This window comes from Bombus vosnesenskii, unplaced genomic scaffold (assembly GCF_011952255.1).
Source record: "Bombus vosnesenskii isolate JDL3184/JDL3185 unplaced genomic scaffold, Bvos_JDL3184-5_v1.1 scf7180000013883, whole genome shotgun sequence".
Classification (NCBI taxonomy): Eukaryota; Metazoa; Arthropoda; class Insecta; order Hymenoptera; family Apidae; genus Bombus; species Bombus vosnesenskii.
In genome coordinates, this window is record NW_022883264.1 from 398,643 (window position 1) to 414,957 (window position 16,315).

At 45.2% G+C, this 16,315-nt stretch overlaps 1 protein-coding gene across 2 annotated transcripts in view; it reads left to right on the top strand.

Annotated features, from left to right (window-relative positions):
• The window catches only part of LOC117239094 (ets DNA-binding protein pokkuri-like), a 28,715-nt gene that overhangs the window by 5,283 nt on the left and 7,117 nt on the right, over positions 1-16,315 (top strand). Inside the window, exon 1 of one of the 2 annotated variants that reach the window (XM_033504387.1) lies at positions 10,595-10,830. The exons of the other annotated variant lie outside the window; for it this stretch is intronic. The gene's annotated coding sequence lies outside the window, so the exon portion shown is untranslated. Of the gene's footprint in view, positions 1-10,594; positions 10,831-16,315 lie in introns of those variants that run through there. 2 annotated transcript variants of the gene reach the window in all.

Genomic DNA, 16,315 nt, shown 5'->3' on the forward strand with positions numbered 1-16,315 from the left:
GCGCTTTGCCTTTCGGAGAGGTTTCTCGCGCAACGACCGTACGAGCAAGCGATTTTTACGACTCGACGATCGTACGACGCCGGGCCTTTTTCGCGCGTAAATAGATAGCGGCGAAGCGCGAATGTTCGTTTCGGATAAGAATTTTCCGAGACGATACCGCGGTATATCGCGAACGACGAACCCGACGAAAAAGCAACCGCCGTGTATCGTTGTTGGAATTTTTCCACGCCATTTTCGGCCCGATACTTTGTTCCTACGGATACAAGTCGATCAACGAGACGTTCGGTTCGAAATTCGTACGGAAATTTTACGTTGCGCGTCCTCGGTCTCGTCGATGCGCGCAATTCGATTTCGCCCAAACAGGCGGTAACGAGTGGTCGAATTACAAACATAACGAGGAATCGTTCGTATGTTCGTTTCGCTTAAAATCGTGCCGAGTGAAAACGGACGTTAAGAAGCGGCGCTGGTGTTCGATCGAGACGATGATATCGGGTGCGACGATGTACGAGCGAATTTAGGATATCGGGTAAAGAGAATAGGATACGCTGGTTGGAAGAAAAAGACGAATCGCGTAACGAGAAACATCGCGGAATACGCGTCCGGCTATTCTCTCCTTCTCGCACCGCAGGGAAGAGAACCGGTCTGTATCCGGACCGGAAGCGCGGACCTTGGACTTTTCTTTTTCGCTATCTCCGTCTCGTTGCCTCGTTCCTTCTTCGAAGAATTCGACGAGCGGTCAATTCGATCTTCTTCTCTCCTCCGATCTCTCCACCCTTTCCCTCTTCCTCCATCTTGACGAGCCTTCTCTCTCTCTCTCTCTCTCTCTCTCTCTTTCTCGTTCGTCCGGTTAATTCCAAGAGGGAGCAAAAGGAAGCAGACGCTCGCGATAGATGGCATCCGGTTCCCCTCTTTCGAGGAAAACTCGAGGAGGAAGTGGCGTTTAAAATACCTAACGCCGGTTCCTCGTTCTATCGGTTCTTTTTCCACCTTTGCAACTTCCCTTGCCGCTTAAATTACCATCTTTGTCCTAACAAAAACACGGCGAAACGCGCGCCGATCGAGATCGGCCTGCCGCTGAGAAACAACGTTTCGACGCGACGATCTCGGATAGTTGGAGTTTCAGGGATTAGGTTGCCCCGCGAAGCTTCTTTCTCTCTACTTTCGCGTCTCTTCGATCCCTCGCCTTCGTCGAGGATCGTTCGCTCGAGGCTCGTTAATTTCTTGCCGCGCGTTGACCCTTTGTGCACGCAGAATCTTGATTAATCGACCGTTAGGTTATCTAAAAACCTATTGATCGAGCTGATTGAGTTAACCGTTGAATTATCAAGATCAACCGCTTGCTCGAATCCCCGGTTACTCCTTTCACGATTAATTCCATCGTATTATTCGTATTATTCGTATTATTCGTATTATTCGCGATATTCGGCCACAGCCGCGCGTACGGATTTCCAACTAGCGAACGCAGCGTTGCAAAGCGTCTCGATAGCGACAATAGCGCGTCGAATTTACGCCTGTAAATCGTTATCCGTGCGATAGAACGTGGCGCAGTCGGTGCGAGACAAACAACGGAGAATCTCGTTTTCGCTATTCCCGTTTTACCGATATCTCTCGTTGTTTCGTTTCCAAGGACCCTTTTTACACCACGTACAGGATCCTTTGCGCGTCGATTCGAAACTCCGGCGAGTTGGACGTCGCGTTAAATTCGATCGGCGGTTTATGAAAAAGAGAAAAGAGCGGCAAAACGTAATTTACCGCGCTACTTCTTACCTTTTGTTATTTCGGTCGCTCGCGTCGTCCGTTACACCCCTCTTTCAAGTACGCGGTGCTGTTTCGTCGCATCTTTGTATAATTCACACGCCTCTTGAGTGGTTTCGTGGATCGTAAAATTTTGCGATCTAAAATTATCGTACAACGGATATCGCGGTAATAAGAGCCGACTTTAGCCGCCGTTGGTACCGCCGTACTTCCTTCGTCCTGTATTTAGAAATACAGATTTCCCGACCGCTCGATAACCCGCCAAACTTTCCGTCCTCTCGACGATACAGCTCGCATCGCGTCCAAGCTCAGCGTCGAAGAAAGCCGCGTATGTCAGTCCGTGACTTTTTAACTCGTAAGTTCGAATCGTCGTCGTTATCGCGGTCGGTTCGTTTCGTCTAAAGCCGAATCGACCGATCGTTCGATATCTTCGTTTCTTTGCGCGGACGAACGAGGACATCCTTAAGACGGTCGTCGACGTTGCGCGTTCTTTCGCATACGGCAAACCGATTCCGTTCTTCCGTGGATGCGATTTTTCCTATTAGATCGGCTAGTTACGAGCGTGGTTGTCGCGGTAAATTGTCCCAACGTTCTTTGGAGTCGAGAGCTCGAACTCTCTCGTCATCGGCGGATTCATAAAAGAAGCGAGCGACGAATCGTAGAAATTGGCGGAATACGCGTAAGGCGATCGTTCACTTTCGCGCGATACTAGCATCGAGAAGAATCAATCATCGTTTTCGCGAACGCGACTAGAAGATCGCATCTGCGACTTGTTTCGTCTCGCGTCCAGTCGATCGGCGTAGATCGGTTGGCGTTTGTTTTCGCGGCGTGCCTAACCGCTAACGTCGAAGAAGGTTACGGTACCGCGACGTTCGTAAATATTTCCGCCGCCGCTCCACTCTCTGTACATCGTGTTAGAAAAAGGGGAGAGAAGAGTTGGGTCGTTAACTGGGAAGAATCTATTTTTCTTATTTATCCCGACTCGCGCGCCAACGATCGACGCGCGATTCGACGTGTCTGCCCCGACACATTCGGCCGAGACGTTCGAATCGCGTTGCGGTAAGGTTGCTTATTTCGATAAACAGCGTCTATTTATAGCAAACAATGCGAACCTGCGTGAGAAAATCGGACGGAGGACGATCGGCAGGTGGTGACGTTCGATCCGCCGCGTTGGCGTCCAAGAATAAAGCTAACGCGAATAAAAAGAATGGCAAAGTTCTTCCTCCCATTTCCGTATTTTCCAACGTTTGACCAGCGACCGATCGGCATCGCGATGACACTCGTATAGGCGTAAAGATGGAGCGGGATTTTCGTCGATTTAACGACGTTTTACATGTTTTTATACGAGATGTTTTATAAATTTGACGCGGTAACGTACGTTAACCGCGCGAAAAGTTTCTTCCTACGGCCCTTGTACGTACGCTTTTACTTTCGTCGACTCCTTCGTTCCGAAAACACGATTCCTTTAATTACTGTCCGTCTCGCGAGTGCGTAAGCGTGTCTACGCCGTATACTAAATTTCAAAAAATATGCACGCGCGTACTCGCCTTTGATAGAACGTAATTTAATGTGAAAATTATGGAGGAAAAGAGCGGCGCTGATTTTATCTTTCATGGCCGGTAATTAGAGCATCGTGATGCGATGCGATCGATCTTTCCAGGGCTAATCCGCTAAATTCGATCGCAACGCGATACAAAGAAATCGGCCTTCGCGATTGTCCGAGCTCGTACGACCGTCCCTCTTATTCGCAAAGTTTCGTTCGTTTCTAGTTTGTAAATTAGAAATCGGGCAAAAGGGATTTTCCTACACTGTTGCGGGCACTGTCGACGTTACGAAGACTATCGAGTAGCGTTATCTGGAATACCGATCGACCGTGTATGCGATGGAAAAAAGAAAGATACGCTACCCTGTCATAGATAATTTCCATTTTTATCCCCATTAATTAGAGTGTCTTATCTAGAACTCTTTCAAGATACGATCGAGTATTTAATGTAACGTAACGTAACGTCTCGTACGTTGCAAATTCTTATTATTTCTCGTTAGAAATTCTCGCGACGCGTCGATCGCGAATTTTACGGGGTTTGCGCTGTAGCAGCCAGCCGAAACGCGTAAACGCGAAGCAAGTGGAAAAAGAAGCGCCTGGACGGGAGGATGGATAAACCACGACCAGGAAAGTGGGAACGTTCCCTGTCGAGCGAGAGACGTCTTGTTCCGGGAGAGGCGCGGATCGGTGCTCCTTACTAAACGATCGAGTAGCGCGTGGATGTTTGAAAAATTCTTGCGGTACACCCGGTTGAAAATCGTGGATGGTAGCCAGCGGGAGAGAAAGAATAGAAACAAGCAAGAGGGGAAAATAAAGGAAAGCCACGAAACAGGCACGTTGGCCTTAGTTTTCCCGGTTGTAGGGAAAGATATCCTGCCGCTCGGCCTTGATTCTCAGGCTGAGGCGGGCTAGCGCTAACTTAGTAGCGCTATTAATCAGCCGCCGCGAGGCGGCAGCCTCCGCAAATCCCCTTATCGGTGTTAATATAAACAATGCCGGACGGCCGCCTCACGGCGGCTGATTGATATTGCCACTAAAGCGATCCAGCTCGAGAACTAAGACCGAGCGGCGGGATATTTTTGCACGTAGCTGGCAAACTAAACCAACCGCCCAGTTGCCCGCAACGACGAAATTTACGACACGGTTGAAAATCGTCGCGATTTTCATCGGCGTCGTCTTACGTTTCTCCTTCGATGCCCTAACGAATGACGCGTTGTTCGCGTGGGTCCATCGCTCGACGGTACATACGACGAAACGTAGCCGGCGGCTTGCGACTAAATAGTCGGGTGTCGCGTGTTTTAAAGATTTGTCGCCGCCCACCGATTGCGATCCGTCTAGCGAGATAGCGAAAGACACGCGTCTCTACGAAAGACGTAGAGAAAGGGGCGCGAGAACGGGCGGATCGCCGACGAGAGAAACGAATCAAAGCCAAAATCACGAGAGAGGAAACTCTCTGTTCTGTGTGGACAGAGAGAGAGAGAGAGAGAGAGAGAGAGACATCTTCTTTCGGGAGAAAGAAACACCTTTGGAGAGCAAAGTGCATCTTCGGAGGATAGTTTTCAAGTTTACTGGGCCACTCGAAAGAAACCTTGTGTGCCGAGATGAGGGTGGCTGGCACGCTACGGTGCAACGTCGAGGGATGTCGTGACAAGAGGAACGAGAGACGCGGGAGAAAGAAGGAGAGAACGGAATCGGGAGGAAAGAGCGAGGCGAGCGAAGGGATAAAGAGAGAAGAAAGAGGCTGGTTCCCATGAGGAGGAGCTCTGCTGCCGAGTGACGAGGGTGAAGCAGCCTTTTTATCGACTTCCGGTCGGCGTTAGTTGCACGCACGTGCATCCGAGGCCTCGATGCTCTCTTTGTACCTCCGCAGAGATTCTCATTCACCCTCGATCTTTCGAGCGCTCTCCTTCCTCGCTTCTTCTCGAGTAACAGGTAGTTGGAAAGTTCAACGAAATTTCTGCCCGATAAAAAGCTTTTCCATATCTTTCGCCGCCTCGTATTTCTACGTTTTTACGCGCTAGCGTTTCCACGGTATTGCAGTTAACTGCAGTTAACGGGTCCCTTTTACGTTCGAAATTATCTCGGCGGTGTTAAATCGCGTCACTTTCCTCGGTATATAAGGACGTCTAATTTTCTACCATTTTCCTTCCACGAACGTTACTAGTTCGATAAAGAGAGCTACGTAAGAATCGTTTCGTTAAATGGAACGGAGCAAACAGCGCGAAATCTTTATAATCTTTAAAACCAAAGTAAGTCGTCTGCCAATGTATAACGTTTCCTGCGAAAGATCATCGTACGAGATGTTACGTTCCGTCGTTAAAATAGGGTACAGACGATCGATATTATCGTCGATATTTAGGGTTCTCAACGTTATCGTTCATCTTAAATATCGATTTGTTCGAAGAACGTAGAATTTTGTGTCTGTGATCGTCGGTCGATATGGAAGTACATTATTACAAAAAGAAATAATTCTATCTAACGTTTTACAAACGTTTGTACTTTGGTTTAAAGATATTTCGATTTTAGTTGCAGCAAATTTGGCGTAACGAAAGACAAGGAACGGATAAATTCTCCGTACATTCTCCTCTGTGGTTTCTTGTCTTTTAAATTCGACATTTTCCCGTCCAGCTACGTGACATCGACCAACTTTGAAAACGTATCGAACGGTGTGGAAAAAATTACGGCGTTCCACTTGTAGAAACTAGTACGCTCAGCGCGATAGTGCGCGTTAGACGGTGCAAAATTTCCTTCTACGATTTTCCTCCAACTTCGCTCGCGACCAAGTTACAGCCTGTCCCAGTTGCTAGAAACACCCTGTATAACGGAACGCGCGAGGAATAACGTTTAATCGTGTTTTTTTCCGGCAGTAGTTCCTAGTGGCGCGGCGATCGAGGGTATAAAAGAGGGCGGAGAACACTAACCACGTGGGTCGGTCGTTCGTCCGATAAACCTCTGTTCGACGACGTGTCACTGACCCTCTCTTCTCCAACCTCTCTCCTCGCTCGCCACTCTTCTTTTCCCTCTTTCTCCATTTTTTTAATTCGTTTTCGCGATAACGATTCGACACGAACGGTCTCTTAACCGTACTGCGTTCTTTCGGTCGTTTGCGACCCAATCGTACGTACCGTTCTAGCGTTAAAAAGTGTCTCGAGTTCGAACGAAACGCGTATGCCTGGTTTCGTTTGCCGAGAACCTCGCCGGTCGATCGAGTCTTATTTTCCTGCTTTTCTAACTAGGCTGGCGCCTTTGTATTTTTTTCAAGTTGGCAGCTACCGCTTTAGGTTAAGTTGGCGACGTGTTACGATTCGAAAGAACCGCCAAGAACCTTCCATCTTTTCTTTTTCCTGTTTTCGTTCGCAGGGTACGCGGTGTGTCGCGTGTGAATTCGAAAAGAAACGTTTTCGTATTCGTTGCAGCCTGTTTCTTCGAACTTTTCGACGACATATTTCTAACGGATCGAAACGAGCCTTCTCCTTCGTTTGGTGCTAACGAGAGAATTATATCGAAGCCAAGATCGCGAATCGAGAACGCGAGTGTCGCAGTGGGGTTAGTGATCGTTCGAATTCGAAGATTGCAAACACGGCTTTTGGTTCCGTGCGTGCATATGGACGATTAACGAAATGAATCGTTATAATCGCTGTAACGATATCGCATGATCGATGTACACGCGTGGATTTCCATGTTTACGTAACTGGACAGACGGACGAAGAAAGACCGGATTATAGATGATACGCCAGATAGAATCACCGCTTACCGGGAATTTCATGGCTTCGAACGTGAATTATCGCCGCGGCATTTCCTGTAATTTAAACGATATAATGGATTCGAAAGAGCTTTCGCGGCGCACGAAAGTTCACGGACAAACGGTAATCATTTGGGAAAGCACGAAACGTTGCGCGTACTTTTACGTACAATTATAACGCTGCTACTATTACGAGTGATATGACGAGTCGAAAGATTGTTTTAAAGAAACCAATCTAACACGACGATCCTTCCAACTTTTCAGCCGAAAACCCTTCGAATCGTGACAAATGCTCCTTGGTATATCTCTAACCAGACGCTTCACGAACGTCTTAAGATCCCATTCATCGAACACGTAATTGGACTGGATGCGTTAAAATACGAAAATCGAAATACGAGTCATGGAGAAGGAATCCCCGTATTAAGGTATCAACGAGCCAGGTAAAAGTAGAGAAAAAGATACAAACGGTTGGTCGAAGGACCTGGTCTGATGATATAATTAACGGTTAAACCGTTAAAAGGTAATAGCGTGTGCCTAATCGAGTTGACCGTAGCGCGTTTGCCTCGTAAAATATGTATATATGTATAATTACAAACTCGGTTACCTGAAAAATCACATTTTTGTAATCCTTGATTTTTGACTTGCATCGGACCGTAGAATTTTATTGATTTGTCGGTTGTATCGCGAATTAAGGCCTATAATTTATATATATATGTACATACTTTAGTATTTGCGTAACGAATAATAAAAATAACGAATATGATACAATGGAAACGAACGACTAAATATGAAATTCTAATAGGACGCCGAATAAAATTTTATTCGTGACTGATTATTCGACTAAAAGTTTATTCGAATAACGCCCATCGTGACGCACGAGCACCCAGTACCGTACGCACCGTTAAGCAAATTATCTAAATCGACATCCGCGTCATTTGGGGGACTTTAAACGACGAAGATCTGCGTGCTAGCGTACCTCTATCGTCCGCGTGGCTGCTTCTCTGTGAACGCGAACGCTGTGCGAACACGGTATCGGTTTATCGAGCGATTCGTCGGCGTGCAAAAAGTTTCCATGCTTGTTCTTAATTGCGATAACGCGGAGGCCATAATGCGTTCACCGTTGCACGAAGAGTGGCGTCAAACTGTTGCAGCGGCGGCGACATTCGCGTCGACGAACCGACCAAGATTCGCTTAAACGGGTCTCGACACTGGCTACGGAACACCGAGTCGGAAATCGAGTCGTGAAGGATGAACGCGGAAGACGAAAAGGTCTTCGTTGTCTTTGTTGTCTTTTACGACTGATTTTCCCCGCCTTTTTCCATATCCGGACGCGGCGGACGAGCAGTAGCTGGTAGGAAACAAAGCTGACTCGAGCCGTGGACCGACCGTTTGGATTCGAAGGACCATCGCGGATCGAACGAGGATATTAAATCGCCGACGATCCGCGCCGATTCTCCCGAGCGAACGGTGTAGATTCGGCTTAACTCGTTACTCGTCTACCGCACTGGCTCTGTTCGAACCAGCCTCTACCAGTAAGTGGACGGACGTTGATTTGTTTGCGTAGTGCGCTACGCCAGTGGCTGCTATCTCGGCCCGCATCTCTCTTTTCTGCTTCTCTTTCTCTCTTTCTTTCCGCCCGCGGAGGAACGAGAAAGCACTTCCTTGTGAGTTGGCGAGAGCGTGACGTAAGCGGACGCGCGAGCATCGGGTTCACCGACCAACTCAAGGTCGCGGAAACCCAGCTTTTCTTCTTTTCCCCGGCGGTCCTCTTTTCGTTTCCTTCGTTCCACTCATCGAGTTGCAGTGGTTCGCCAAACTGTTCCAACGTCTAGTATTTTTTCTTTTTATATATATATATATATATATATATATATATATATATATAGAGAGAGAGAGAGAGAGAGAGAGAGAGAGAGAGAGAGAGAGAGAGAGGAGAGGTTCATTTATCCGGATTGATAGGGAGACAAAACCGTTCGGACAATGGAATTTTCGAATAACGGAACAATCGCTTTCCCGATATGAAATTTCGTTTATTCGAGTACGAACGAGGACCGATCGATAGCTTCTTTAAACGTGTACCTTTGATATTATCGTATTATCTTTTTATCGGCCGCCAAGTCGCGTAATTCGTTCGATAGAGTCACGTTCTTTTTGCACTTGGAACTATCGAGGCTCTTTTTCGAACGCCACGAGTGCCTCGGCGTGCGAAGCCATCTCTTCGCTCCCACTTTCGTTTGCTGTTTCCATTCGTGTAAAGTCGTCGTTATTATCGTATTTATCGGAACGAAACCATTTCGTTACATCGGTATACTCGAGGTTTTTCCACTGTCGTTAGCATCCGAAGAATCCACGCGCTTCGGATAAATTTTACGATAGACGATAGTAGGTAGATGGGCAGACGAGGAAAGGATGAAATTACAAATGCAACGAAGAATTGTTCAAACTCAAACTTTATTTATCATCGATTGTTTGTACCTTGTCGTGTTACGCGTGTAACTGGAGTTGCGGAAAGTTATGTCGGTCAAAAGCGGGTCGCGAGTGGAAAAAATGTAAGAAGCGTTCATCTATAAAATGAGAGAGAAAACGGCGATACTATATCGAGATAATAGAGAAGCAATGACGTACGGCGATGTATCGTATATTGGCAATTTTTGTTTGCGAGACGATCGTGGTATTGGGTTATCGGTTAGTGGTACGAAAGCGGCGCCACTACAGTTTCATTTGACGCCACCTCAAACTGTATTACTTCGCACAGCTTGCCTAATCAATGGTAATAGCGACTTTGGTTATCGTGGAATTTTCAATGGAAAACGTTTCCTTCGCTTCGTTTTACGCGTCGTATGTCATCGTTGTGTAAACAGATTCGTAAATGCACGTCCATACTCGACAAGTTGCACGAGTACGCGTTAAAACGAGTAAAATGCGTCCCAGGTACTTTAGTTTTCGAATTATGGACGACTACGGAAAACGGTCAAAGCGTATGTCTGATGCCTGACACGCGCAATTCTACGTTTTAGCATCGAGTACGTACCAGCATGGAGCTTGTCTCGAGATGTGAAGCTAGCTGAATCGATACGAAGCAGGTAGTGCTTCTCGCCATTGTATCCTTACGAGTTTCGTTATTTCGCTATTGTTTTACTAGCGGAAAAAAGCACAAATTGCAAAGTTTGCACGATCAAAATGAAAATACGCTACGGCTGTATATTACAGGCAACGCTTAGAAAGCCCCTGTACGCGTTACGTACAAAAAATATTGCGATGCAAAGTTACAGGAAGCAACTCGTATCGTATTGCTTTTTTAAACGAATTCCAAGTTTCAGTGAAAAATTTGCATCGTACATCGAGTTTTGCTTTATTTTTTTTATTTCGAATATCCGTTTATATTCGTTTTTCCATGTCCGGCCGGCGTTCCTTGCCGACGTACGTAGGCGTACGCTGAATTTTCCGCATAATCGTAGATGGAATTAAAGCCTGATAACGTTTCAGAATGCAAGAGGATGATACTTTTGGCTGCTGCGCACGATTCCATTGACGAGAGCCTCGCGTTCCCGCCCCTTTTCAATTCCAAGGAAAATCGGTTATCGTATCAAGACGTTCCGGAAACAATCGGCTCGATACCGGCGTTCTCGTAAAAGGCGTTTGCGCCAGATAAGCACCCAAACCTACGTAAACTCCCGTTTAAACGATCATGTACGCGGCGTTGCGAGGAAATCTGTGTAATCGGTGATTTACGTGGCGCATGTGCGATAGATCATCGTGCAGTTGGAGCGTAACGAAAATTATAGAGGAGGTAAGCAGAGTGTACCGGGACCGGAGAAAGTTTTCCCTCGTTATTCTCTTCTCTATAGACGCATCGTTGTTATTATGTAATTTTCTCGTACCGTCTCCTATGCGCTTGTCTTGCGAAATTCGGACGATAGCTTTTCGAACGGTCGACGGCCGCCTCTTCTTTTGCTTTTTGCGTCGATATCGCGTCTCCGGTCGTACGGAGTGAGCTCGCGCATCGACCAGGGTTTGGCGATTCGGAATAGACGCGTTTCCACTTCCGGGACGAGAAGAATTCTCTATCGTTGTCGAGCTACGACTCGACCTAATTGCTTGCCACGTTCCGTGCGTGTATCCGATGTATAGAACGTGTAGGGTGATTGATAGATACGCGTCCGTGTTCGAGGAGGTGAACGTACGCGTTGAAATTAGAGAAAAGGTTGGAAGCGTGTGCCTTTGTGTCTGGATATTTACACTGTACGCCCTAAGACCCGGGTACACGCCGAGACTCGTTATCACGCGTGCATCGACGCTTTTCGTCCGGTCTGTGTCGATTTCGGTGTTTGCCTGCGTTCCTATCGTCGACGTTAGAACCGTCCGACGCGTAATTCGCTTCGAATAAAATAATTTTCCGTATTAACGTTTCCGTCAATCGTCCAGTCACATACACATACACATTTGCCATTTGCAAAAATCAAGGGCACTTTGATTTCTCGTTGGAAAAGCAAAGTTTCGACAATTTTTCCATCGCTGTATGTACGCAATAAATAACGGCAAATTACGAGTAATTTGATCTACGGTTATAATACGAAGAACGTTGATACGAAGTGGACGATATTAATATCTACTAAATTGTAGCAAACGCGAACGTAAGTACGATATCGGATGATATCGATAAATCGTCGGTTTACACGCATAACTACGTGAGAAGTAAAATTCCAAACGTTTTTAAATTCGAACAATGGGAATATGTTTGTCGAAGGTATTGCCATCTCGAGTGTACATATGTACTCTTATTTTTGTCGTGGACGATGTTACATGGAAGCGTGTTGTTGTAGTTATTGATTACGAAATGTCAAGTACGAAAGCCTTCTTTTAATCCGTTTTATACGCGGAAGTGGACTGATAACGTCGGGTAACGTGATCGACGCTTTATTCTTTGGTTTCGCGCGGCTTCTGTTTTTTCGTTGTTGTTCTTTCCTTTCTTGTTTCCTGATAAACGTCGAATCTTACGTGGCCAATTTATATCAACGTTTGTACAAGTGAAAACCGACATGGCTTTTGTAATTATTCGCTTTCTCAGAAGTGAGTCATAGTCAGTGTGTTGGGCATTATCGAGTAAATTCTCGATTATATAATTATTTGAATAGAGAGCCGTTCGTTATTCGATAGTTGAAACGAAAGACAGAGACGAGTTATTTGTTGCTTAAAATACCAAAGTTAATCACCGAAATTAAACGTTGTTTACGAACAGACCTCTATTTTTCGTTTCCTATTATTATTATCTATTTTTATTAAACGGTACTATTCAACATTTAGTATAATTAAATGCGAACAAAAAGTAACGTTTTATTTGCGAGTAAGAAACAGTAAATGCGTTATTTTTCGCGTCGTTTAAACGAGAAATTTAATTTTTATTAGCAACTAGATAGAACGTTGTTTCAATCTGTTATTCGTTGTTCAACGGGTACGTAAAACTTACCAGCACAGCGTTAATTTTAATAAAATTAATGGTACTTTGTCTACCATAAATATACCTGTGTTGCATAATTCGCAGTAATAGGAATTACGTATATCGTAATTTGAAAATGCTGTTGAATTATGCAGTAGAAAGAAAAGAAGCAGGTAAAATCTCTTGCGAAACGGAATTGTTTTTCGAATAAAACTGGCGACATTTAAAATCGTTTGGGAGTTTTTCGAGGCACGGCCAACCTTTTCCACGAGTCGATCGACAGCTAATATAATTTGTATTACGCCGGTAATAAATCAACTTATTATCAGCGATGTATCCTCCGTTATCGATGAATCAATAGTAGATTGCCACATAATGAAGCTCGACAGGAATTAGCGAAAACTGTGAGTAAGATAAAGAAAGCGAGAAGGAGAGAGGAAGCGGTCGAGTACCCGGAAGAAAAGAGAATCGACTCTTGGCTCTGCGATAAATCTTAAATCCTCCTCAAGGATCTTCCGCCTTCTACCGTTAACCAGAACGATTTCGTGCTTGGCTCGGAGTTCTCTTATATTTTACAACTGCCTCTTTTTTTTTTTTTTCTTTTTTTTACGACCTTTATTTTGCTTCGAATCGCGTGCATCAACCGCAAACTCGCTTTTTTTTTTTTGCAACAGTTTTGCGACATACGCGCAAACAGACAAATCTGTTTTGTTTACAAAGGAGGAAAGAGGAGCATCGTCGATCGAACGTTTCTTCGGTTTAGTCGAGCGAGCGAGACCCGATAACGATCGCGATAGTCAACGAATTATAGTCGAAGCTGAAAACGCTCGTTCCTCTCCGACGAGGAAAGTTTTAAGCAACTGTGAGCCCGTGGATAGCGTTTAGCCAACGACAAACGGCGTGTAGTCGCGTTGAACGAAAGAGAAGAAGAGAAGAACACGCAGTTGCGGTAAATCCGCGTAACGCTTGTAACATTTTGTTGCGACAAAGTACGATAGCACAACGATAAGGAAGCAAAGCGAGAGTCGACGCTTCGTCCGCGTGCTGGTTCGTTTTCGACCAGTTGTTTTAAGCGAGTTTTCGTTCTTTTCGTATCTTTGGTTCAGTTTTGCGCTCGCGGAATACCTTTTCTTAGGTGACTTCGCGTTATATATTGCGACACGGTAGCCTGAGCAACGTCGTTTATCGCTAAAAATTGTCTGCTTTTCGCATACGCGGAAACGTGCTACGATTTCGCAAAAAAGTCATTCGCTGTATCTTTAGAACCAACATCGATCGATAAATAATCGATAACCGTAATCCGTCGAAGGCGACAAAAATCGAATCACCAAGAAAGTAAGATTCTCTTAAATAGCGCTAATAGGGCTAATATCGCGGTAGGGCTTTGATCGAGAGCGCGATCTTTCCCGCGTTTCGCGTTTCGCGTTTCAACGGAACATTACGATTTGCTAAATATCGAAATAGCGTTTGCCAGCAAACAGTTGGCAGAAAGCGTGGGGGACGGCTAATGTCGATCAAATTGTAGTAGTTTCCTTCGGGTTGTCGTTAGTTACGCAACAGCTTCTATGAATAAGACATAACGAACCTCTGACATTAAGGAAGATCGGGGAGAATGTTCGCTTCCTATCTGTTTATGTTTATATTTACATTTATCGCTATTCTAATTCAGATTACATGCCTCTGTATGTATGCGTATCTCCGTTTGTACGAAGCGATATATGCGTGTTTTTTTAATCGTTTCCTTTTGCTAATTTTGCTCGTTCTTGCCGTCTTGTTTTTTTTTTCTATTTCCACTGCGTGACCTTTGTACAAAATTTTTCTGTGTGTTAAAGAGACGCGTTATAAATAAGAATATCGATAAATAACACTCGCGTTAAGAAATGAGATAATTTGAACGATACTACAACTGCGATATTTTGATGTTCCAGTATAGTCTATTTGACGTTCTAATTTATGTTCAGTCGCACGTATATGTATATACACGTATAAATTATTATTGTTGATAATCGTTAGCTTTTCCTTTTAACGACTAGCCTCGCTACGTTTTTTCTATCTGTATCTCTCTCTCTCTCTCTCTCTCTCTCTCTCTCTTTGAAAGAACGATTTCGGTCTTATCGTTACATTGTAATTTTTAATGCGTGAATCAACGAAAACGTTATGACTCAGAATATGTATAAAACGAGTGAGTCACCGTCTTTAGCGGAAATTGAGATTTTTCAATGCGACGCTAGAATTCCAAAGGGACGATCTTCGCGGTGTCTTCTTTGCCGCAATCTTCGTTATCGATTCGTGGAACAAAAATTTTATGGCGCACACTTTGTTTCTGTATTCTCGTAATGGAATCGGGTCGGAGAAAAGGAAATTCGTACTTACGATTATATTTGCGTCAAGCTTTCGAACGATAGACCTTCTCGATGTGTCGAATTCGAAGAAAAAAAAAAAAAAAAAGAGAAAGAGATCGGCGATGAGCCGACCAAATTACAGAGTATCGCCAAAATATCATCGAGTATAACTCGATGAAACGGTATTTAACGGAGCAAAGTTTGTCGAAATGGCGCGCAGAATCGATAAACTCGTAGCCTGCGATAGGACAGAGTCGCAGTGGTTGTAGCGCTAAATCCTAAAAATTATAGCGGGCCTTAAGTACCTACGCTATCCAAGTGCCTACCTAGCGCATCTGAATGAAAATCTTTTCATCGGCAAAGATAATACTTGGCGTTTTCCGCCGGGCAATACGCTCTGGTAAATTGTATACGAGCAAACTGTAGAGCGCAGAGAATGGCTGATATCGTTATTTTCCTTAGGTTTCGTCGCTTTTAATTGCCTTTAATTGCGTTAATTGCGTTTCGATAGACGTTGTTGCGCGTTCCTGATATCGGTCGTTAGAGCAGCCAGCGGATTTTTACGCGGATTCACATTTTTGCGAACACCATTGAACAACCTGCGCGGAAAATACTTTTTGTACGCGCGTTTTCTAAAGCTTCGCGCTTCGAAATCTCCTACGAACGCGTGCAAAGGTTATTAACGTCAGGTGCTTGGTTGAATTCCATTAAATACCGTTAAACGTCGTTCTTTCGACGAACAAAGGGAAGAAAAGACGGCGGTTGGGTGAAGAGGCGGTAAAAACAAAGTCGCGTAAGTCTGGCAGAACGAAATACGGTAGACGGAATGTGATCGATCGAGCATCCAGAACGGGCATTTCCGGCTTGGAGGTTGCGACGAGCCAACGAAAGGAGGAAGTTGTACCGGAAGTCGTAATCGACGCGAGAAACTGCTCGAACGATCCTCCAAACAAAAACTGCCTTTCAGGCCTTCGGCAATTAGGACGTTCGAAATCGTCCGCGACCAGTTTATCTCTCGCCGCGTATCTTTTCTATCGAACGTTATATCGTGTAACGAGACAACGCGGAATTGCACACGCTCCAACGTAATACGCCGTTTATCGATTATATTGGAAAAATGGAAATAAAGGAGGAGCGTACTTTGCATCGATAGTACGAACGGTGAAATCTCCATACGAGAGATGTACGATGCCCGCGTTTTCCTCGTTGCTCCTTCAACGAATAAGCGTACGATTTCGTTAACGTTTCGTTTTCAACGCATCGTGAATTACGTTAGAGCAAAGCTGTCGCAGTGCGTATCCAATTTTTACAAGTTTCCACGTTCGTCCGTCTTAACGCGAATAATAGTCGTGATATCGCTGTTTTATCGCGTTACATCGTAATTACTTGGCTCTCTGGCGATAATTGGCGTGCATCTATCCTGCTGTGTACGATACGGCGGTAGGTAGAGCAACGTCCGGATATATGGCCAGCGGCCGGCACCGTGTTCGCTCGTA